Below are 23,371 nucleotides of genomic sequence, written 5' to 3'. Positions count from 1 at the left end.
TGGACCCCCTACATCCCTCCCTCTGTCTCTTTCACTATCCGGGTGCCGGTCCCTTGCCGCCTCCACTGTCGGCGATACCCACCTCCTACCTTGGTGACTCACCCCATATCCCCGTGGCCGCCAGTCCTCCGTGTGCCGGGGGACTGCCGCCTGCCGCCGGCTTCCAGCCGATGGCTCTCCCCCTTCCTCATAGCTTGGTCGTCCGCCCGCCGGCCGGCCCCCGGAGTGCCGGCATCCACTGCCGGCAACCCGGTTCTGCTATAACCATCCTTGTTCCTGTCACCAATCCGGCAACCTCCGGCTGCCGGAGCCGCCGCTCCCTCTGCCGGCGTGCCGCCGCTGTGCCGGCGGCCGCCACCCTGGTATTACTCTTGACTTTTATATTTTCTGTCCTAATGCCAGAAACTCTGCTGGAGCGGCCTCCGGCGTGCCGGAGGTCTGCCGGAACCTTCCGGAGGCGTCAAGACGACTTGCACCCCCTTCTACTAGCTATCATCTAATACTGATAGCCCTACACTGCAACCAGATGGCTTGTTTACGTAAATGGATCAGTACCTTAGTACTGTTCTACTGGTAATCATGCTGTCTTCTTGCATTCTACAGATTTCCAGCATGCTGTGTGTATCTTAGCGCGGCTGGTTGCCGGAAGCAGTTACCCTTTGGGATCCTTTAGCCCCCTAATTTGGGACTGAGTGGCCTCAGTCCCAACCTTATTCTTGACAATTCCCATGGAATTCCATTTGCCCTATGGACTTCTACTGGAATTCTATCCTGTGCCTTCGGCCACCTCGGATTATCCAAGGATGAAGCTTACGGTAACCAGCCGGGCGGGATGCACGGAGTATGTTTCTTTCCTATCTCAATCCTCTGTGCATCACACCCTTTATCAAGTTAAAATTAATGATTAATATTAACTTAGTTTAAGAGCCATTCTTATGACTCCCCCCATACTCATTTTCTCTTTCTTCCACAGGAGGAGCAGATGAAGTGTGACTTCGACTTCTGCGCTGTGAAACGCCCGCACTTCTACGGGCATACGGCTTGCAGGACTCACGCCCCTTGTGCTAACAAGAAAGGGGATTTGAAATTCTGGGACCCGCTGAACTGTACGGTCTGCCAGGCTCACCTAGTTGATGCCTTCCATAACCCTCCCTCAGCGGAGGTCAGGGACACTTCTCGGGATAAGCTACGCAAGTGGGTGCGTGGCTTCCAGAAGAATGCCACCGGACCGTACCTGGCCACTGAAGAAATGAGGTCCCTTTTGTTCCCAAAGGCCTCCCCTGATTCTGTGGTGCCCAAGGATTTGATCCCCACTGTCCAAATTACGGTGGAACCAGACGTAGTCATGGCCCAGTCCATGCACGAGTGCCACCTGGATTCCGAGGACGACGAACACATGTCGGATATTTCGGAGGGCACGGAGAAGACCCTTATGGCTCAAGGTGCGGAAGATGATGAGGACCAGGTGGAATACACCGAGTCGGAGCAAGAGGTCGCTCCTCCTTCCATCACCGCCCCTACTCCTACACCGACGGAAGTGTCTCTCCCGTTTACCTCCGCTACCCCGGAACCCATGCCATCCGCCCAAGAGATGTTCCGGATGATCAAAGCCATCATGGACGACAGGCTGAAAGAAAATCAGGAGTTCATCAGGTCCATGATAGGATCCAAAGAACCGAAGAAGATCTCGGTTAAGGATCTCCCCGCTTGCTCACACGCCAACCCATGGAGGTATGCTGAGCATATGGTTATCGCGACCGGCAGGATCTTCGTCAGCGACAAGATTGGCACGGTCCCCCTGGAAGACGTGGAGTTCTTCCCAAACTTCGAGGCCTACCCGGACTGTTACGTCCGGCTTCGTTCTGAACCTGCCTCTAAAGAAGAGACCGAACCAAAGGAGGAGATAGTGTTCGATCTCGCGAAGGCCCAGGCTATGCTAGCCAATACGTTTAAAAGTAGGGGTTTTACCTGCTCTAAGCTTCCGGCCCTGAGCAAGAAGCACCCTACCTACGTCGCACCCGACGATGCAGTCCTTCCATTCATGGAAAAGGCCTTCGCTGCGTGCCTCAAGGCTGTGGAAGAGGGAAAAGCCTGCCCTGCACTGGAGGAGTGCAGACCCTTCTCCATAGTGACTCCCCCCGACGCTCGACACTGGAAGGACATCCAGCATACTTTCGTGGTGGGAAAGCTAGATCCTGACGTCGCCGGACGTCAGTTTAATGAAGACCTCCCGAAACTCAACAATCACCTCCTTCGTCGGGAACAAGATACGAAGGAGAGGCTCGCAGCATCCATGTCCCACCAGGTCCAACTTGATATCATGGCCTGTGACACCAGAGTACCAGACCACTACATGGTACTCGCCAAATCCCACATGGCAACCCTGGTGAAGGATATGTACCACTTCATGAAGGCTCGGAGAGCCTGTCGTGAATTCGTGTTCGCAGGTGCCACTGTGAAACACGAACCCCGGAGGCTGATTTCCTCCAACATCTGGGGTAAACACCTCTTTCCTTCTGACCTTGTGAAGGAGATCACCGACAAAGCCGCCACGGAGAATAGGAACCTTCTCCACAAGTGGGGCATGTCAAAAAAGAGGAAATCCTCTCAGGACGACGGACCTCAACCTAAGAGGAAATCCTCCAAACAGAAACCCCAGCAGCGTCAACCAAGACGACAGTTTCCGGGACCCGCTACTCCCCAAGTGGCAGCTCAGCCACAGCAGACCTTTCAGCTGGTCACCCAACCGGTCTTGTCACAGTCACCGGTTTTCACCCCTGCTTTCGAGCAACAGACGACTACCTTTCGTCCCAAAGGTAGAGGCTCAAGCAGAGGTGCAGGGAGAGACGCGTCTCGCCGTCCCTCCAGAGGCAGAGGAGGAAAGGGAGCTAGCGGCCGAGGCAGTAAGCCCTCGGGACACCAGAAGCAATGAAGTGCTTCCGGTGGGAGGAAGACTCCGCCAATTCCAGGATCGTTGGACCTTCGATCCCTGGGCACACAGCATCGTCAAGAAGGGTCTAGGCTGGAGTTGGACTCAACCACCCCCAACCTTCCAGCAATTCTTCCAACAATCAACCCCCCTTCTGGAAGAATATGTCCTAGATCTCTTGAACAAGAAGGTGATAAGGAAGGTAAAGTCCACCAGGTTCCAAGGGAGACTGTTTTGTGTCCCCAAGAAAGACTCCGACAAACTCAGAGTCATTCTGGACTTATCCCCCCTCAACAAGTTCATAGCGAACGACAAGTTCAAGATGCTGACTCTTCAACAGATAAGGACCCTTCTGCCTCGAGGTTCTTACACGGTCTCCATAGACCTGGCGGATGCCTACTGGCACGTTCCAATGAACCATCACGCTTCCTCCTACCTAGGATTTCGACTCCAAAGGAAAAGCTACGCCTTCAGGGCCATGCCCTTCGGCCTCAATGTGGCCCCTCGGATCTTCACAAAGCTGGCGGACGCCATAGTACAACAGCTCCGCCTCCGAGACGTCCAGGTGATGGCCTACCTCGACGATTGGCTAGTCTGGGCTCCATCGCCCGAGGATTGTTTAAAATCCTGCAGCAAAGTCACCCAGTACCTAGAACACCTGGGATTCAAGATAAACGTGAAGAAATCTCGCCTCTCTCCAGCTCAGAAGTTCCAATGGTTAGGAATCCAATGGAACCTTCAGTCACACCGCCTTTCCATTCCCCAGAAGAAAAGGAAGGAAATAGCAGGGTCTGTCAAACGACTACTGAAATCCAAGCGGATCTCAAGACGCCAGCAGGAACGAGTTCTAGGCTCTCTACAGTTCGCCTCAGTAACAAACCCAGTGCTTCGTGCACAGCTAAAGGATGCCGCGGGAGTCTGGAGACGTTCTGCATCCATCGCTCGAAGAGACCTCAAGAGACGGCTCCCAAACAGACTTCGACTTCTCCTCAAGCCGTGGTCGGAAGCAAAGGCCCTGAAAAGGTCCATTCCTCTTCAACACCCACCTCCATCACTCAACATCCACACGGACGCTTTGCTGGAGGGTTGGGGAGGTCACTCCCACCAAAAACAGGCTCAAGGCACATGGTCTCCCCTGTTCAAGACGTTTCACATCAACATCTTGGAGGCCATGGCGGTCCTTCTAACTCTGAAGAAACTCTCCCCGCCTCCCTCGATCCATATTCGTCTAACCCTAGACAACTCGGTGGTAGTTCGATGTCTCAATCGCCAAGGCTCAAGATCGCCCCAGATAAATCAGGTGCTTCTTCCAATCTTCCGTCTGGCAGAGAAGAAGAAATGGCACCTGTCTGCAGTTCACCTACAAGGATTCCGCAACGTGACAGCGGATGCTCTATCTCGGACAAGCCCGATAGAGTCGGAATGGTCTCTAGACGCAAGATCATTCTCCTTCATCTCTCACCAAGTCCCAGAACTTCAGATCAATCTCTTCGCAACGAGCGACAACAATCAACTTCCTCGGTACGTGGCCCCGTACGAGGACCCTAAGGCAGAAGCAGTGGATGCCATGTCACTGGACTGGAACAGATGGTCCAAGATCTACCTGTTCCCTCCCACCAACCTTCTGCTGAAAGTCCTCTCCAAGCTGAGAACCTTCAAAGGGACAGCGGCTCTAGTGGCTCCCAAGTGGCCCCGGAGCAACTGATACCCCCTGGTCCTGGAGCTGCAGCCCAAGCTGATCCCTCTCCCGGGCCCAGTTCTCTCCCAACAAGTACAGAAGTCGACTGTCTTCGCTTCATCATCGAAAATCAAGGACCTTCATCTCATGATTTTCTCTCCCTAGCCGCAAAGAAGAGGTTTGGGATCTCGAAGAAAAGTCTAGACTTCCTCGAGGAATACAAGACCGAATCCACAAGACGGCAATACGAATCATCTTGGAGAAAATGGGTCTCTTTCGTCAAGACAAAAAATCCTAAGGAAATCACAATTGATTTCTGCATGTCCTTCTTCATTCACCTTCATTAGCAGCCAATACGATTTCGACTTGCAAATCGGCCTTGACTAGACCACTATTGTATGCCTTCCAAATTGATCTGTCCAGCGACATCTTCAATAAACTGCCGAAAGCATGCGCTCGTCTACGCCCAGCACCCCCACCGAAACCGATCTCCTGGTCATTGGACAAGGTGCTCCATTTCGCCTCCAACTTGGATAATGATTCATGCCTTCTCAAGGATCTGACTCAGAAAGTTATATTTCTCTTTGCTCTTGCCTCAGGAGCCTGAGTCAGCGAAATAGTGGCATTGTCAAGAGAAGAGGGTCATATCCTGTTTACTGATTCAGGAGACATTACCCTCTCCCCGGATCCGACGTTTCTCGCCAAAAACGAATTACCCACCAAAAGATGGGGCCCCTGGAGAATATGCCCCCTGAAGGAAGATGCCTCTCTATGCCCAGTAGAGAGCCTCAAGGTCTATCTTCGCAGAACTTCGAACTTTGGTGGAGGCCAACTCTTCAAAGGAGAAACATCGGGCAGCGACCTGTCACTGAAACAACTAAGAGCAAAAATCACCTACTTCATTCGCAGAGCGGATCCTGACAGTACACCCGCCGGTCACGATCCTAGAAAAGTTGCATCGTCTCTGAATTTCTTTCAGAGTATGGACTTCGAAAGCCTTAAAAGCTTTACAGGCTGGAAGTCCTCGCGTGTTTTCTTCAAACATTATGCGAAACAAGTGCACGAAGTCAAACATTTTGTGGTAGCCGCAGGTAGTGTTATGAAACCTGCACCTAACTCTGCATATTACAGCGAGTTACTTGGGACTCTAACTCTTCGGGTGCCTATGTTGACCCTCGAGCGATACATAGTGATGTCGAAAACACTTAGTGCTTTCTTATAACTGTTCTTATCCCAGGTGAAATGTCATAGTCGTCACACAAGCGCCGCATGCCTAGAGCATGATGTGTTTAATTAAAGACTGACGTTCCTTGAGAACGAGTGCCTACTAATAAATTTGAAATTCCCTTTCAGATTCAAGAGCAAGTCTTTATTACTATGTACATTATAATTCACTGTAAATTAACTTTACTTATTGCTGTAATTTATTTTAAATTTTCTGCAATTATGAAATAAAATTCCTATTTTATTACTTGTGCGTCTCAATCCGCTCCTATTTATACTATGAAATATATGCCTGTCATAGTTTTATTATCCCCTTCCCTATGGTTCATGGAGATACTAAGATCCTAATCCTTAGTATATATTCACTCTTACAATGTAATATTCCAATACGAATACTTACTCTTCATACCCTAGAGACGAAACTAACCTTCTTAGCACACAGTGCCTAACCACCACTTGTCTGCCCTAAAGAATGTTCCGATACGAATGCCAACCATTCAGTCTCGTCTCCAAGTTCTTCAGATTCTTCTAGCAAGGTGAATAGCCCTTCGATAACCACTTTGATCTCGGCATGGCCGTGGGAACTTCACTGCCAAGGGGGGCAGGAAGATTCTTCCCTACTTTTTTTTTATTAAGATTACTATGCTACATTGTTCAAAACCCTTGGCGCTTACCCAATAGGGGAAAATCTACCACGATACATTGATTCTCTGGTATTCTTCCATCAGGACGCCATGGCTTGAGCCCAAAAAACGGATTTTGAGCGAAGCGAAAAATCTATTTTTGGGTGAGATAGCCATGGCGTCCTGATGGACCCTCCCTGCTACTTCGTCCAGTTTTTAGGTCCCACCCTGCTCTGCTGTATCATGGTGATCGGCAAGCAACTGGCTTCAGGATGAAGACGGACGTGACGTCATTTAAGCAATGGCGCCCGTTTGTTTACGTCTCGAGTACCAAAAAGTAGCCACGGATGAGATTAGCTATGGAACGGCTCCCAGCTATTCTCCGCCCTTACACACCGAAGCATTAACTCTGTTCGGGGTGTAGATAGCTATGTGGCGCGTTAATACATGCGTCCCCTGTTGATATACGATGTCTTAAAAGGGAAACCTTTAGGATACTCACTCCAGAAGTTAGAATTCTGTGATAACCTGTGGTTAAATTCTCTGGGAATATCTTATTAGTTATTTACCCAAGGAAGCTACCAAAAAGGAACCTTCCATCAGGACGCCATGGCTATCTCACCCAAAAATAGATTTTTCGCTTCGCTCAAAATCCGTTAATTGTGACAATCTGATCATCATCAGGTTGCATAGATTATCGGAAGTTTTCACAAAAAAAAAAGTTGATAACTTTACATACTAGCGGGAATTTCATACCAATGTGTGGAATTATCCCATAAGTATATGGAGACCACACATTTTTATAAATGTAGGCCTACCACAAATTTAGGAGAATATCCCATATATATATGAAAACTTCCCATGGAGTCGCCACAATGTTTTCAGATATTTCTAGAGAATTCTTGTAAGTAAATATGTCCTATGAATCGAAGAGAGTACCAATGGTGATGAAATTCTGCAAATTCCCTAAATAATTTGTTCCAACAACTAAAATTCACAAAATTTCAACCCAAATTCCAAATTTCCCCATCATGAACCCAAATCCTCCAAATCTGAGGAAAATTCTCCATTCTGGCAACATTGATATACAGCACAGCAAAGTACTGGGGACACTGCAGAAGTTGTGACGTTGCCAACTTAACCACATAGATTTTATATTTTGCACATAGCGCATTTTCAAGTGAAAATTTAATAGCTTTGGTGCTTTTTCTATAGTATTTCTAATATATATATATATATATATATATATATATATATATATATATATATATATATGTGTGTGTGTGTGTGTGTGTGTGTAGGTTAAGGTGCAAACAATTCTTTTATAAGGTGGAGAAATTGAATATCCCAAGTTTAATCTCTCTCTCTCTCTCTCTCTCTCTCTCTCTCTCTCTCTCTCTCTCTCTCTCTCTCTCTCTCTCTCTCTCTCTCTCTCCGTGAAATTTCTGAAACCATAGCTCTTACTAGACACTATGATTTCTGGGCTACCAGTTTTGCGATTTTTACAGTAGTTTTACAGGATATATCACTGACGTTTATTTTTCATTACAAAATTTGGATAAATTATATTCTTCAAGTCCGTAGTTAAAGTTTGAACTGTGGTTTAAACCTGTGTGGCAATTCTATAATGGAATAAGCGTACCGGGATTGAACTGTATGCCAGTCGTAGCATTCGTATAACAAATCCGAATCCAACATTTACAATAATTGCTTTGATGCCCTTGACTTTTTTTTTATTAGTTCATCTTCAATGGAAGTATAACATCATCAAATTCCATATACAGGGAGAAACTCTTCCTAGCGCATTTCAGACCTCAATCTAGCTCATTTATGTCCAACACAGTTGGCAACACTGTCAACGGTGTTATAGAGGATTTTGAGATCTGTGAAGGATGAATGATGGCTCAAGATTCAAGGAAGAAGGCGTTGGTATTGTGCTTGTAGATTTGTTAGTTCTTCACTCGTGACAATCTCTATTCTTCAGTGCGGAACGAAAGTTAGGTCACAATCTCTGTTTGTGGAGGTACAGCCTATCGGTAGGTAAGATCACAGTATTTAAGGTAAATTTATAGAAAAACACGGGACAAGATTTGTGAGAAAAATTAACTATTAGTACCATGAATGATGTGCTTCTAACGAATCTGACCTGAATTTCCACTGCAAATAAGCCATTCAAAAGTTATGGACACACCCCCCCCCCCCTCCCAAAGGAAATAGGTTTGAACCTGGGATTTCGGCTGTCCCAAAACAGGGCAAAACGTGATTAACACGTTTGAGATTTGTAAAAGGGTATAGAATCACAGGGAACCTAACCTAATCAAGTTGTTCTTTTACTTTACTTTTTACTTTTGGATGACACTCTTGGCCCTCTTTTCTGCCGAAGTCGGTAGCTACAGAGGGCACGACGAAGACATCAATTTAGAGTTAGACCTTGTAGAAGGGGTCCATCTCACCCGATTGGTAACAATCAACAAAGATGTGCGTCTTCAGTTTTCTCTTGAAAACATCGCAGTTCAAGCTCTGCTTCACCTCTAAGGGGAGCTTATTGAAAATTCTAGGAGCGCTTCTTTCAAAGGCTCTAGTACCAACATTGGTCCTGCTTCTCAGTTCCTCGAGACAATATGGATCGTCACTGTGTCTCAAGCTAACTACAGTATCAGGGCGAAAACTCTTCAACATATTTCTCATATACGAAGGTTTCTCAAATTTAAGTGCTTGGTACGTTAGGACACAAATCTTGAAAATAATCCTCGCTTTTATAGGCAACCAGTGGAGCTCGATAAGCGTTGGCGTGATCCTCTCACGGGGGGACAGGCCTTTTATTAGTCTAGCAGCTCTATTAAACACATTTTGTATCTTCCTCAAATTGTAGTTTGGTAAACCATAGTACAACACATTACAATAGTCTAGCCTGCTGATTACGTAATTGTGTATCAGCAATGTTAAAGTTTTTGTGTCAAGGTATTTCTTTAAAAAGGCAATATTTCTCAGGTGATAGCTTGCAATTCTGGTTACTCTATTTATATGCTCATTAAATGACAGACCACAATCGAAAACAATACCTAAGTTTTTGATGGGATTTATCACTTCAAAATCATTTTCAAGCACTCTAAGTTTCACAATATCAAGTCTTCTCAAATCATGCTTTTTCCCAATAAGCAGACACTCCGTTTTACTATCGTTTAACTTCAACTGTTTGGAATTCATCCATCTTTTAACATCAGTCATGACTTCATTTATTTTCCTTTTTGTGTCCTCTACACTACTCAATGACAGGTAGATTTGGGTGTCGTCAGCAAACAATTGAAAGTTCACCCCATGATTCCTCAGCAAATGCATCAATTCAATAGTGTAAATACAAAACAGGATAGGGCCCAGGACACTTCCCTGTGGGACCCCCCTGGCCAGTACTTTTGTCCCGGAGAAGGACCTGCCAATCTGAACACAAAAAGTTCTGTTTATTAAGAAAGTCTCCAAGTAATTCAGCGCCTCGCCCTTAATACCAATTGCTTTGAGGTCGTTTAGTAGTAATCCATGTACGACGGTGTCAAACGCTGCACTCAGATCAAGCAATACTAGAATGCCACACATTCCCTCATCCATCATAACCAGCAGATCGTTTACTATCGAACATAATGCAGTCTCCGTAGAGTAAAATTTCCTATATGCCGATTGATTATCAGGAAAGACATGGGCTACTTCAAGATAGTCCATCAACTGGTCCAAAATTACATTTTCAATTATTTTCGAAAGAAAAGACAAGTTAGATATAGGTCTATATGAACTCAAACTTTGGGGATCTAAAGAGCCCTTCAATACTGGTTTGAGAATTGCATATTTCTCACTCTCCGGAAACATTCCAGCTCGAATGCTAAGGTTAACAATTTCTAAATACACCCGCAGGAGATCATCAAAATATTCACCTCCAGTGACATCAGAAATCGGAAATGGATCATTATCACAATAAGTACTCTTTACTTTACTGACAATTGACTTGATCTTAATGAAGTCTACTGTTACAAAACGATTGAACTCGTTTTCACTGGTGGCCACCTGATGTAGGTTAAACCGAGCTACCTCCCCAAAGCCACTAATCAAATCAACAATTTTATTTTCAAAGAAATCTGAGAACTTGGCTGCAAGTTCCCCATCAGAGAAACCCTCAGGGAGAGTTATTTTCTTTTTGTTACCAGTCAAATTATTAATAACAGAATACAGCTTTTCTATATCTAAACCAAGTTCATCAATTTTTCTTTTATAATACAGTGAACCCTCGTTTATCGCGGTAGATAGGTTCCAGACGCGGGCGCGATAGGTGAAAATCCGCGAAGTAGTGACATCATATTTACCTATTTATTTAACATGTATATTCGGACTTTTAAAACCTTCCCTTGTACGTAGTACTGTTAACAAACCACCCTTTAATGTACAGAACACTTAATGCATGTACTACAGCACCCTAAACTAAAACAGGCACAAATATTAAAGGCGATTTTATATCATGCGTTTCCTAAACACCTAAAAAGCACGATAAAAAATGGCAACCAATGTTTTGTTTACGTTCATCTCTGATCATAATGAAGAAACAAACTCATTTAGTGTACAGTACACATATATGTATAGGTTAGTTTTTGCATCGATTATATTGATTATACAGTACTGTACTGTATGTTGATGTTTATTACCAATGTTTTAGTTTACGTATTTTTCTTAGGACTTCCAAATGAAATGTTTTTCTTTATGACGCCGCCTGAAACGACGGCGTGTACGCTCAGTAAACAACCACGCTCAGAACAAACAAGGCATTTAACGCGCATGATGATAGTGATAAATAATGATACAGTACATACAGTATTTACAGTAAAAGCATTTACAAAATATGTTACCTTACAAATATAAATTATACAGTATTGTACGTAGCAAAGCAGGAAAACAATTTACGAGAGAGAGAGAGAGAGAGAGAGAGAGAGAGAGAGAGAGAGAGAGAGAGAGAGAGAGAGAGAGAGAGAGAGAGAGATTGTTTTACGTACGTAAATGTAAATTTTAAACAAAAAAAATATGATAGGTTACAGCATGTAGACTTTTAAAACCTTCCCTTTAACTTAATGCATACAGTACGTACATTACTAAACTATAAAACAGGCAGTAAGAATATTAAAGTAAAAAATAAAGATTGTTACTGTACTCACCACGAAAGAAGTTGAAGAAAAACTTGAATGGTGATGGCGATGAATTTGCTGCACAGTAGAAATGATGATGATGAAGCTGATGATGTGTTCTACTGTGCAGCCAATGATAGTATTTTACGTCTCTTCAGACGGAGGTGTCTTTTCCTGGGACACCTCTTCAACTTCTTCCTGGGAAACTTCAATTTCTTCCGAAGGCGTACTAGCAGGAGGAACTGGCTCTTTTTTGCGAGGCTGGAAGAACATTGTGATCGGAAGTTGTTGCCGCTGCTTCTTTTTTCGATCCAAGAGCATTTTGTAGGGAGTCATTATGTCATCAACCTTGTTGCAGAATTGCATCGAGCGAACCATATCCTCGTCCCACTCTTGCAACATTTCTTTCAACTCCTTCGCGTGGTTGCAGGCCTTGGCAAGCCGTTCTAATGTTAAGCCCGTTTCTTCGACATTTTCTTGGGTCTCTTCCTGGGTATCACTCTCTTCCTCACTTGCCGATTTCGTCAGGTCTTCGAGGTCTGCGTCAGTTAGGGGCTGGGAATGGCAGTCCAACAACTCGTCGACGTCTTCAGTCGTCATGTCGCCAAACCCGTCACCTCCAATTATGGCAGCCAACTGCACAGATTTCCGTATTGCAGAGTGTTGGATTTCCGACGGAGTAAATCCCTTGTCGTCGTAAACAATATCGGGCCACAACTTCTTCCAGCTCGCATTCACGGTTGCAGGTTTCATCTCTTGAAGTGCCTTCTGAATATTCTGCAGGCACGTGGCTATGGTGTACTGCCGCCAGTACGCCTTCAAGTTAAAATCTTCATCCTCGTCATCTTGGGCAGCATCCACACACGCAACGAGGTCCGCCAAGGTATTCTTCGTGTAGAGGGCCTTGAACGCCCTGATAACCCCCTGGTCCATCGGTTGAATTAATGACGTGGTGTTGGGTGGCAGGAACTCAACCTGAATGCCCTCATGCGACAGGTCAGTTGCGTGTCCACCAGCGTTATCCATAAGGAGAAGGATCTTGAATGGCAAGCCCTTCTCTAAGATATATTTACTGACTTGCGGGATAAAACACTGGTGGAACCAGTTGGAGGTCAGCATCTTCGTAATCCATGCTTTTTGATTATGCATCCAGTACACGGGAAGGAGATTCTTATTTTTATTTTTCAAAGCGCGAGGATTTTTCGACTTATAAATAAGCCCCGGCTTTAACAAAAATCCAGCAGCATTGCCACACATCACGAGGTAACGCGATCCTTGAATGCCTTAAAGCCAGAGGCTTTGGCTTCCTCTTTGAACAGGAAAGTTCGCGACGGCATTCTCTTCCAAAACAAGCCAGTCTCATCCATATTAAAGACTTGTTCCGGCTTGTATCCACCTTCGGCGATAATATTCTTGAACATCTGGTTCACGTAAGTTTCAGCAGCGGCAGTGTCAGCGGAAGCAGACTCCCCATGCAGGGAAACGCTTTTCAGGGCGAAGCGTTTCTGAAACTTCGCGAACCATCCTTTGCTTGCGGAAAAACGTTTCAGAGGCTGGGAATCAGTGGATGTCCCTGGTTGAGGATCATCTGCATCATCATCATCTTCAGCATGGTTGCCGTCGTCGTCTTTAGGTTCCTTTGCAGCAAAATTCTCATATAAACTCAAAGCCTTTGTTTGGATGGTGTTTGGATGGTGTTCGTATCCAACGCTATGTTCTTCTTCCGGCAGTCGGCAATCCACACAGCTAAAGCACCTTCCATGCGTACGATCGTTTTATTACGCGTTGTAACGACTCGCTTCGCTGATCTGCTAAAGGTGATTGCAGTCGTCTTTCTAATGTTCGCCTCGTCCTTTTTGATATAGCGAACGGTGGATTCGTTGATGCCAAAATGGCGGCCGGCGGCCGCGTAACTTCTACCATCTTTTAACATGTCGAGAAGCGTAACCTTCTCAGCTATCGTCATCATCCTTCGGTGGCGTTTAGGCTCACTACCAGCCTTAAGAGAAGCAGAACGCTTGGGAGCCATTACAGTAGGATTTACGTACAGTACTGTAACAAAAAGTTCAACTTAAAAAGGTCGCACACAGCATAGATTAAACTTCACAAACTTAAGAACGTCTACTCAGCGATACGCGGTAACAGAGAGTGAACGATCCAGCCCCGCGAGAACTTTGATGCTGCGGGTAGAAGATGCGGGCAAAACACCAATCACAGGCTAGATAACAAAACTTGAGTTCTGATTCGTCATCTATCAGCGCTTGAACCAATCACAACCCGTCTTACAGTACTATGATGCGTTGGTTACCTACTCATAGAAGATGCCCCGCGCATACTGAACGTACGTAGATTAAGTATAATACCGTAATAATGATAAATAATGATAATAATACTGTACAGTAATAATAATAATAATAATGATTAATAATAATAACAATAATAATTTTATTAACAACAACAACAATAATAATAATAACAATAATAATAATACACACTTTACGTACGCTATTTTACGCCTCTCTCTCTCTCTCTCTCTCTCTCTCTCTCTCTCTCTCTCTCTCTCTCTCTCTCTCTCTCTCTCTCTCTCTCTCTCTCGTACGCTTATTCGAAATGTGATTTTTGCAACAAAGAATATTATTGGATGCAGTACTGTACTACGTACCTATACATACAAAAGATTCATGGAAAAGAAGCACATCCATTACAGTACACACCATTCTAATATGGTATGACTGCATCTGATTTGCGTTTCATGTTCGATTTAATTTTACTAGGTACTGAATTATCGTATGATCACATTCTCTTTTCGTGTTTTATTTCTTTCTGTGCTGAATTATATATCATATGTAATGCAATGAACAATCAGTAAGAGCAGATATTACTAATTACAGTATTAATGGAATTACAGGTAACAAAATATCGTATTTGAGGGTCTTCAGATTTCGCGGTATTTTCGAATTTTCCGGAAAATCCGCGATATGTATATATATATGGGTTATGGAAAAACCCCGCGAAGTGGTGAATCCGCGATTGTCGAACCGCGAAGTAGCGAGGGTTCACTGTACTCCCTTTTCTTTTTCCTGATTAAACTATTCAGTGCATTACGTGCGGTACAATACTCAATTTTAGAAGCCTCATTTCTCGCAGCCCTCCATCGTCTCTCTTTTCTTCTTTTAACTCTTTTTGCCACCGAGACCTCATAATCATACCAGGGTGCATTGTCTTCTCAGGTCACAATGCCAAATCCGGGGGGCGTGGGTGGGTTGGAGACAGCGCAACCGGTATGAAGGCTTCTGTGCAGAGCAAGAAATTCATTCAATTAAGATTGCCTTGCCTTATGCAAGACAAGGGCTTGCTTGCTTGCTTATAGATTGGGTATTATTACAGTCATCCATTATGGGAAATCTATTATAATAATATATTTCCAGAGTAAAGCAAGTCTTTTGTAGTATTTCTGTAAAATATTATCTGTCGCAAATGCCTAGTTCTTTATATATCGACGATCAAACTCACGCTACTCATGTCTTCCTCCCAGATTTTTTCTAAGTCTGTTGTTATTGTTGACTGTGTCTTGTATTTGCTTAAATGAGCCCTGTTACCACTATAATCCGCAGACAAACTAGTCCACTATGAAGTCTTACACGTTTGGCCAATCACAGCGCCTGTCCACTATGACGTCACACATGTTTGGCCAATCACAGCGCGACAATACAACAGTGCGACAATACATTATCTTAGCCAGGCATTTCATTTCGTTCTTAGACATGAAGGCCATAGCAAGCACGTCGTCTCATGTTGCACAAGAAGTTGAAATTCCATCTTCTTGTCCTCAAAGCACCAGGATATCTTTATGAACCAACAGTTTAAGGTAAGCTTCATTAATTTATAGAGTATATTATAATGGTGATAGTATAACGATGTATACAGCAGTACCATCACTTTGGATTTGGTTTGATGGATGTGTTAGGTAGTGGCTGTAAGGGGGGGGGGGTCGCAGGGGCTAGGCCTAGGTAGGGGTACAGGGCCCTAGGTTAGGTGGTTGTATTAGGTTCGGTAGTGTCCCGAAATTCACTGTGGCCTTAAGGGGGGCTTGCAGGGGGGGGGGGGGCAGAGCCCCGCCCCGGTAGGCCTAGGTAGGGGTGAGGGCCCCTAGGTAGGGGTACAGGGCCCCTAGGCTAGGTTAGGTGGGTTTATTAGGTTCAGTAGTGCCCTGAAAATCACTGTGGCCTTAAGGGGGGGTTGCAGGGGGGCGGAGGCCCCCCCCCCCGGTAGGGCTAGGTAGGGGTATAGGGGCAGGGGTGGTGGAAGGATAAGTATTCATTTATTGCAAATATCATTTGACGCCCCCCCCCCCCACCCAAAACCCCGGTTCCCACCTGGTGTCCCGCATAATTGTTGGGATGAAGTAGGGTCTTTCTGCATTCTAGAACAACTTATTGTTTTAACTCCAATTACATAGTAAATCTCTAAATCGGATGGTTTGCGGTCAAAATAAACGTTAAATTCGTTGGAACCACACTATTTCTGATGCAACAAATATATTTTTATTCCAGTTTCCCCATAATGGATGAAACTGTAAATTTACCATAGATTGTCTAGCCATTGATGAACACGGGCCCTTGCGTTGGGAGCCCGTCGGACAAGGGTTCTAGTCGTATGCGACTCACAAAATGTAAAGAAATGAGGGAAGAGGATCCCCATATTTTGTGCAATTTTTTTGTGGTTTTATTATGCGTCCCTAAGAAAAGTGTATATTATTTTTATTATCATCATCATCATCATCATTTGCTAAGCTACAACCCTAGTTTGAAAAGCAGGATGCTATAAACCCAAGGGCTCCAACAGAGAATAGCCCAGTGAGGAAAGTATTAGAATATGAAACTTTTATTTATGATGCATTGGTAATGTTGATTATATGCTTGGGTGCAATAATTTGTTTTTACCCATAATTCTTGTCATGATGTACGTGGCATGACGCCACTTTCTTTAGTCCGTGTAGTGTAACCGGCAAGTTCATTGCCGAAGGTACTGTGTACTGCTGTCTCCCACATTCTCCATTAAAGTGACTTGTGTAGTGATAATCTTTTATTATAACCCACCATCATGTCCTTCGAGCTCACAGGTTATGGGCCCAGCTCAAGCAAGAGGAAGTTGTATTTTGATGGTGATGAGGAGAAATGTGAAATGTGAGAGATAAAATTTCTAGCCCATCTGTGACTTCGAAAACTTAGCCTAGACGAAAGTGAAGATCGAACTTCAGCGGAATTCAGTGCTAAAAATGCTGACATTTTTGCCGAGATCATTCAGGTTCTAGATGATAAGAGCCTCCAATTAATAATAAGAGATGCAGTCAATGATGGAAGAAAGGCATTAGAGATTCTACGGGACCATTACCAAGGTACGAGGAAACCAAGAATCATCTCTCTCTACACGGAGCTGACATCACTGAAAATGAGAGGGAAAGAATGTGTGACGGATTATTTTCTTCGAGCAAAGGCAGCCTCTACTTCGTTAAAGTCAGATGGTGAGACGATCAGCGACAGCCTTCTTATTGCTATGGTGTTGAAGGGTCTTCCAGAGGAATTTACTCCATTTAATACTGTTGTTATGCAGACGGATAGTGAGCCTACATTTCTGGAATTCAAATCTCTGCTACATAGTTATGAAGAAAGCCCGAGGAGTCGAGAGGCACACAGGCCTAATGTGAAGAGTGAGAACGTCCTTAAGGTGAATAATAAGAAGAATCCTGATTTCCAGTGTGGTGGGTCTGCTAGTGGCTCATCAGTAAGATGTTATTCATGTGGTAAGACTGGACATAAGTCTTTCAAGTGTAAGTTGAAGAAAGACAGAGGTAAGTGGTGCAAAGAATGCAAAACCATTACACACAATTTTGATGAATGTAGAAAGGCTAATAGGTCTACTAGATTTTCTAGTGCAACTGTGAATGTTTGTAAGCCTAGATCCACTAATAATTATAATGATGAGGAATGTTGTTTCAAAATAAGTTGCTCTGTTGATAACATATCTACTGATGTATGTAAAGTTCTTGTTGATTGTGGTGCTACTACGCACATCATTACTGATAAATCCAAGTTTAAGTGTTTTGATGAAGACTTTGATGAATCAAAACATATGGTTGAACTTGCAGATGGTGCAAGATGCAAGAATATTGTTAAAGGTAAACGTAAAGGTAAGGCTAAAATTGTACTTTACGATACAAATGGTATAAAACAAAACGTTCTTGATAATGCCTTGTATATTCCTACTTTTAAGCAGAATATATTTTCTGTACAATCATCTGTTAGTAAAGGAGCTACAGTAAGCTTTAATCCTAATCATTCTGAGTTGATAAGCCCAAATGGTGTGTCTTTTGAAATAAATAAGAAAGGTAAGCTTTATTATCTAAATAATGTAAGTTCATGTAAATCTCGTTCACTAGAGGAGTGGCATAAGGTTTTGGGACACAGCAATGTTAAAGACATTTTGAAGTAAGAAGATAAAGCTGAAGGTATGAAAATTAGTGGCAAAAGTAATTTTGATTGCATAACTTGTCATGAAGGTATAATGCATTTATCTAGGAACAGATTACCAAATGAGAGAGCAAAGAGTAAAATGGAATTTGTACATTGTGATCTTGCTGGAACAATGAGTATTGAATCAAGGGAAAAATCTAAATATTGTATTGTTTTTGTAGATGATTATTCAGGATCTGTTTTTGTTTATTTCTTGAAGCAGAAAAGTGATGCACTTAATGATACTAAGAAATTCCTTGCTGATACTAGTTCTTATGGTGTTGTTAAAATATTAAGGTGTGATAATGGAGGAGAATTTACTTCTTCAGAATTTAAAGAATTTCTGGTAAGTAATAAGATTAAACAAGAATTTGTTCCGTAACTGAAATACAAACCACGCTATTTACATGGGGTAATTACTTCGGCGTAGCTGAATGACGAGTCATAAAAGTTTTAACGAGGGTTTACTACCCCGCCGCTCGTTAGCGGGGTTAGGGAGGGGTAGCTAGCTACCCCCCCCCCCCCACACACACACACACACCGGTGAATGCTTCACTTTACTTTTGGCTCTGGAAGAGAACAGACCTGTCTGCGCTCTCCCTCGCTTTGACTGCGATAATTAATCTGTTTTTGCTTTCTCTTCTTTCAGTGTGCTTGAAGTTGGCCTTTACTACCATGCGTACTTGCCCTGGACTTCCCGGCCGCCCTTGTGGGACCTTTATGTCGGCAGTCGATACCGCTCCCCACTCCTTATGTCCTCACTGTAGGGGCCAGCGGTGTGATAGTGGTAATGTATGTATTGAATGTTGGGAGTGGTCTACCTCCCAGTGGGAGAGGTTTGCCCGGTGCCGGAAGAAGAAGGCCAAAAGGGATCTTTCTCCTTCAGAGGCTTCTCTGAAGAGAGAAAATTCCAGGACTACTTCTTCCGTTGCCCTTTCCTCCTCCGAAGCTCCCCCTCGAGCGGTCTCTTTCGAGAGGCCGGCAAGTGGTAGCGTAGTCCGCTTTGCTGTTGACCGATCCCAGGGTGCGGGAGAGGTAGTTGCCTCCCATAGCGAGGCGGCTGCCCCTCCTCCCCCGGAGGAGGATTTGATGTCGAATTATGATTTGTTTCAGCTTTGGGCTCCCTTGGGGCTGCAGGGTTCGCCCTCCAAGGAAGCCCTGTTTGACATGATGATCAAACTTGGTGCAGCCGTCAAACAATCGCCAACTACAGCAGGGATAGATCCTCTGTCTGTGGTTGACCTTGTTGTGACGGAGTCATCTCGTGGGTCAAGTCAAACCCCGTTCCTGTGGCTGAGGTAGCTGACGGCTTAGAGTCCCCCTCCAAACACCCTTCGAGGTAGGACCTAAGCCCCACGGTCTCTCCTGCCGGTGATTCTCCCCCTCGGGGAAGTTCACTTACAGAGACTCCTCTTCGGAGGCCCCTTGATGGTCAGCTTGCTGATCCCACGGCCCCTCGTGGGCGTATAAGGCGGAAGGCTCGTCCTCCCCTTCGCTGTAGAGGCCTTCCTTCTCCTCACATGGGGGTTAGGAGGCGCCTCTTTGGCTCGTCGTCGCCACATTCCTCTGCGGAGGAGACGACTCGCCGTTCGCCGATCCTGCCAGCTACCACCGTAGACCTCTCCGGGGATCGTTTGCGATCACCTTCGGATGATGGTCGTCCTTCGGGACACAGTGACCAGTCTCCCTCCAGACCTACTGATTTGCCGTCAACCTCTAATGTTCCTGATGCGCGTGACGCGTCACCTGATCCTGCCCCTGCGCAGTCTCCGGGCCCTTTGGGGCTGAAGGGTCTTGAGCACAAAACCGCGCCTCTCGCCCTCAAGCGCCAGGTTCTTCCTGTGCGCCCTCCTGCTGCTGTCGTCGCTGTTCCTGCTGTTGCCGCTGTTCCTGACTTAGTGCCACAGCGCTCACCCACGCGCATGCGCGCCACCGTTCCTGCTACGCGCCAGGGTTCCCCTGCGCGCCCACGTCCTTCTGCGCCCCGGCGCCCTCCAGCAGTTCCTTTTACAGTGCGCCAGCACTCACCTGCGCACACGCGCCCACCGGCGCCCCAGCGTCCACCGGTTCCTGCCTAGTCGCGCGCAGTCCAAGAGGTTCCTTCGCTGGCGCACAGGCGCCCACAGGTTCCTCTGGACTCGCAGCGCCCGTCTGGAGTGACGCGCGAAACGTGCCCACGCGCAGTTCCAGATCCAGCGCACACGCGCTTGCCAACGCATCAACGTGCTTCAACATCTCAGCGTGTCGCCCAGGAGCCTCCTAAGCTAGCGCACGGGCGCTCACGGCTGCCCCTGGGCTCTCCTGCACGCGCTCCAGCCGCGCACGACGCTCCGGTTGCTCGCCCCGTTCCTGTCACGCGCCCCGTTCCTGTCATCAAGGCGCCTCACGCAACCCTCCAGCTCACACCTGTGCGCCCTCATCCAACCGCACGCCCTGCGCGGCCGCATCCTGATGCCCGCCCACGATCGCCGGCGCGCCCAGTGCGCCCACAGGCAAGCATGCTGGTCCTGTCGGACTAGTGCCAACCTCCGCGCCATCCCTGCCTCGCGCGATCCTGAACCAGCGCTCACGCGCCCTCGCCCGGTTCTCCCGGACACGCGCTCAGGCGTCCCCGTTATCTCGCGCCCTCCGGGGCCGCATCAGGATGCTGCGCGCCCTCGCGTCCGGCCGCCTCCCGTTCCGGCTCCTGCGTGCCACACGCTCTCGCCATCTCCTACGCGCTCACCCGCCTGCTCCAGCTCCTGCGCGCTCCTGCGCCTGCTCCAGCTCCTGTGCGCTCCCGCGCCCGCTCCATCGCCAGCGCACCTTAGCTCCCACACTCCTGTGTCCTCGCCTGCGCGCCACCGCGCCCTCTCTCGCCCACGCTGATACGCACGCGCGGCCGCGAGTTTCCTGTGTCGCGCGACCCTCTCGTCGTGACCCTTTCACGAGCGACCCGTCTTTCACGCGCGACCCCCAGCGCGAGCGTCACCAGGCGGACAGGTCTTCCTCTCGTTCCCTTACCTGCAAGCGCAGACCAGCGCACTCGCCGGAGGAGGAGCGGTTCCCGGACAGGTCTAGGAACTCTCTCCTTTCAGCCCCACAGGCGAACCCGCATTTATCGACTCCTCCTAGGGATCGTACGATCCCCTACCCTCCAGAGGGAGTGTCTGACAGTGCGACTGTCAGCCAGCAGCCCTGGTTCGGTACCCTAGTCAGAGCTCTTGTGCAGGGGATTAAGCCCGCCCTCTCTGACGGGGGTCACAAACCAGCGGCAGCTTCCTCCCTCCTGAAAAGGAAGAGAGGAGTCTCTCCCGTGGAAACACCTCCAAGGCCTATTTTGTCTCCTCGCAGGTCCTTGCACAAGGCTCCTTCTCTCCCCCAGACTTTCTCTCCCTCCCCTGCGGATGAGGATTACCCATCCTCAGGAGAGTTGGGTGAGCCGGACCATTCCCCCATCGCACCAATGGGGGAAACGCCGCCTCTCCCTGAGAAGTCTTCTCGTCCAGGGGTGGAGAAGAGCCTGCCCCCTTCGTTACTCGAGTCCTGTATCCCGCCCAGGAGGGAGCCTAAGGACTCTTAAGACGATTCCTAAATCGTCAGCAAGGATCAGGCAGGAACCATCTAGACCCGCCAAGGATGTCCACGTGTCCCCCCAGGAAGAGCCACTGGGGACGGGAGACTTCGCTGCCAGTCCTTCAGGAGGAGAGCACCAGGAGTCAGAACACGCTTTCTGGCAAGTCCTGACCCTCATGAGGAACCTCAACGGGATCCCAGACCCTAAGATTCCCCCTCGTGAAGATAGGGACACGGTCCTGGACCGCGTCTATGGCACCCAGAAACCCTCTATAGCCAGTGCAGCTTTGCCCTGGTCTCAAGGGATGAAGAGTGCCAGGGACAAGGTCGAGGGCCAGCTCTCTGAGCTTGCCTCCTCCAGCTGATCCAGTGCCGGTAACAAGCTCCTCCCGCCTCCTCGAGTCCATCAGAGGAGGTACTTTGAGATTCTTGAGGAGTCTTGTCTGAGTCTTCCGTTACACCACTCTGTGGAAGAACTCACAGGGGGAGTCCCTCTTGAGAGACTCTCCAACCGGCACGTGTCCTTCTTAGCCACTGAGATCTTGAGCCAGGAGAAGGTCACCAAGTGTGCCATGCAGGCAACTTCCTGGCTTGACATCTGGCTGGGGTCTCTGGGCATCCTGGTGCGGTCCGAGGACCTCTCCAAAGAAAGCACCAGGAAGGCGCTGGAGACTTTCTTACTCTCGGGCACGTGGACCATTGAGTTTCTGGCCCACCAAGTTGCGAGCTTGTGGGCCAATATGATTCTCAAACGTCGGGACGCTGTGGCCGAGAGGTTCCACCAGAAGGTTCCCAGTTCGGAGGTTAGCAGGCTCAGACACTATTCCGTGTTCGGTAAGAGTTTGTTTGAGGCTAAGGACGTGGAGCTCACCGCTGAGAGGTGGAGGAAGTCCAACCAGGATTCCCTCATCCATAGGGCCCTGACATCGAGGCCCTACAAAACTCCAGCGGCCCAACAGCCCCGTCCAGCTAAGGACACGAAGAAGACTACTGCAGCGAAGCCGAAGGTGTCTAAGCCCTTTCCTGCCAAGAGCAGAAGGAGCAAGAAGTCCTCCAGGGGAGGCAAGAACCCTAGAGGTAACAGCCGAGGCCGTAAACGCTAGGGTTGGCAGTCCCCCTGCATGTCTACCAGTGGGGGGATGCCTACAAAGTTGCGCGACAAGGTGGCAGCAACTTGGGACAGATGCCTGGACGATCTCTATGATCACTCTAGGTTATTGCGTCACGTTCACAGCCTCTCTACCTCCCCTGACAGTGAATCCAGTGTGTTGAGCTCTTTTGCCATGGGATCGGCAAAAGGGCAAGCCATTTGGGCAGAAGTCCAGGCCATGTTGAAGAAGGACGCTCTCCAGGAGGTCGCGGACGGGTCCCCAGGCTTCTACAGTCGACTCTTTCTTGTGAGAAAGGCGTCTGGAGGCTGGAGACCAGTCATCGACCTCTCAACCCTGAACGAGTTTGTCCAGCAGACTCCGTTCAGCATGGAGACGGCAGACACGGTCAGACTTGCGGTGAGACCACAAGACTTCATGTGTACACTGGACCTGAAGGACGCGTACTTCCAGATCCCAGTCCATCCGTCTTCAAGGAAGTACCTAAGATTCTGCCTAGACAACAAGATCTACCAGTTCAAGGTGCTGTGCTTCGGTCTCTCCACAGCCCCTCAGGTGTTCACCAGAGTATTCACCCTCATC

The 23,371-nt window shown here is 47.2% G+C and overlaps 1 long non-coding RNA gene across 1 annotated transcript in view; it reads left to right on the top strand.

Moving 5' to 3' along the window:
* The first annotated feature begins 8,301 nt into the window (after window positions 1–8,301).
* Window positions 8,302–23,371, top strand: part of LOC137655246 (uncharacterized) — a 55,763-nt gene continuing 40,693 nt past the window's right edge. Inside the window, exon 1 of the long non-coding RNA XR_011046835.1 lies at window positions 8,302–8,494. This is a non-coding gene — a long non-coding RNA (uncharacterized lncRNA). The remainder of the gene's footprint in view (window positions 8,495–23,371) is intronic.

This window comes from Palaemon carinicauda, chromosome 1, assembly GCF_036898095.1.
Source record: "Palaemon carinicauda isolate YSFRI2023 chromosome 1, ASM3689809v2, whole genome shotgun sequence".
Taxonomy (NCBI): domain Eukaryota; kingdom Metazoa; phylum Arthropoda; class Malacostraca; order Decapoda; family Palaemonidae; genus Palaemon; species Palaemon carinicauda.
Note: the sequence above shows the minus strand (reverse complement) of the source record. Positions and strands in the feature narration are given on the sequence as shown.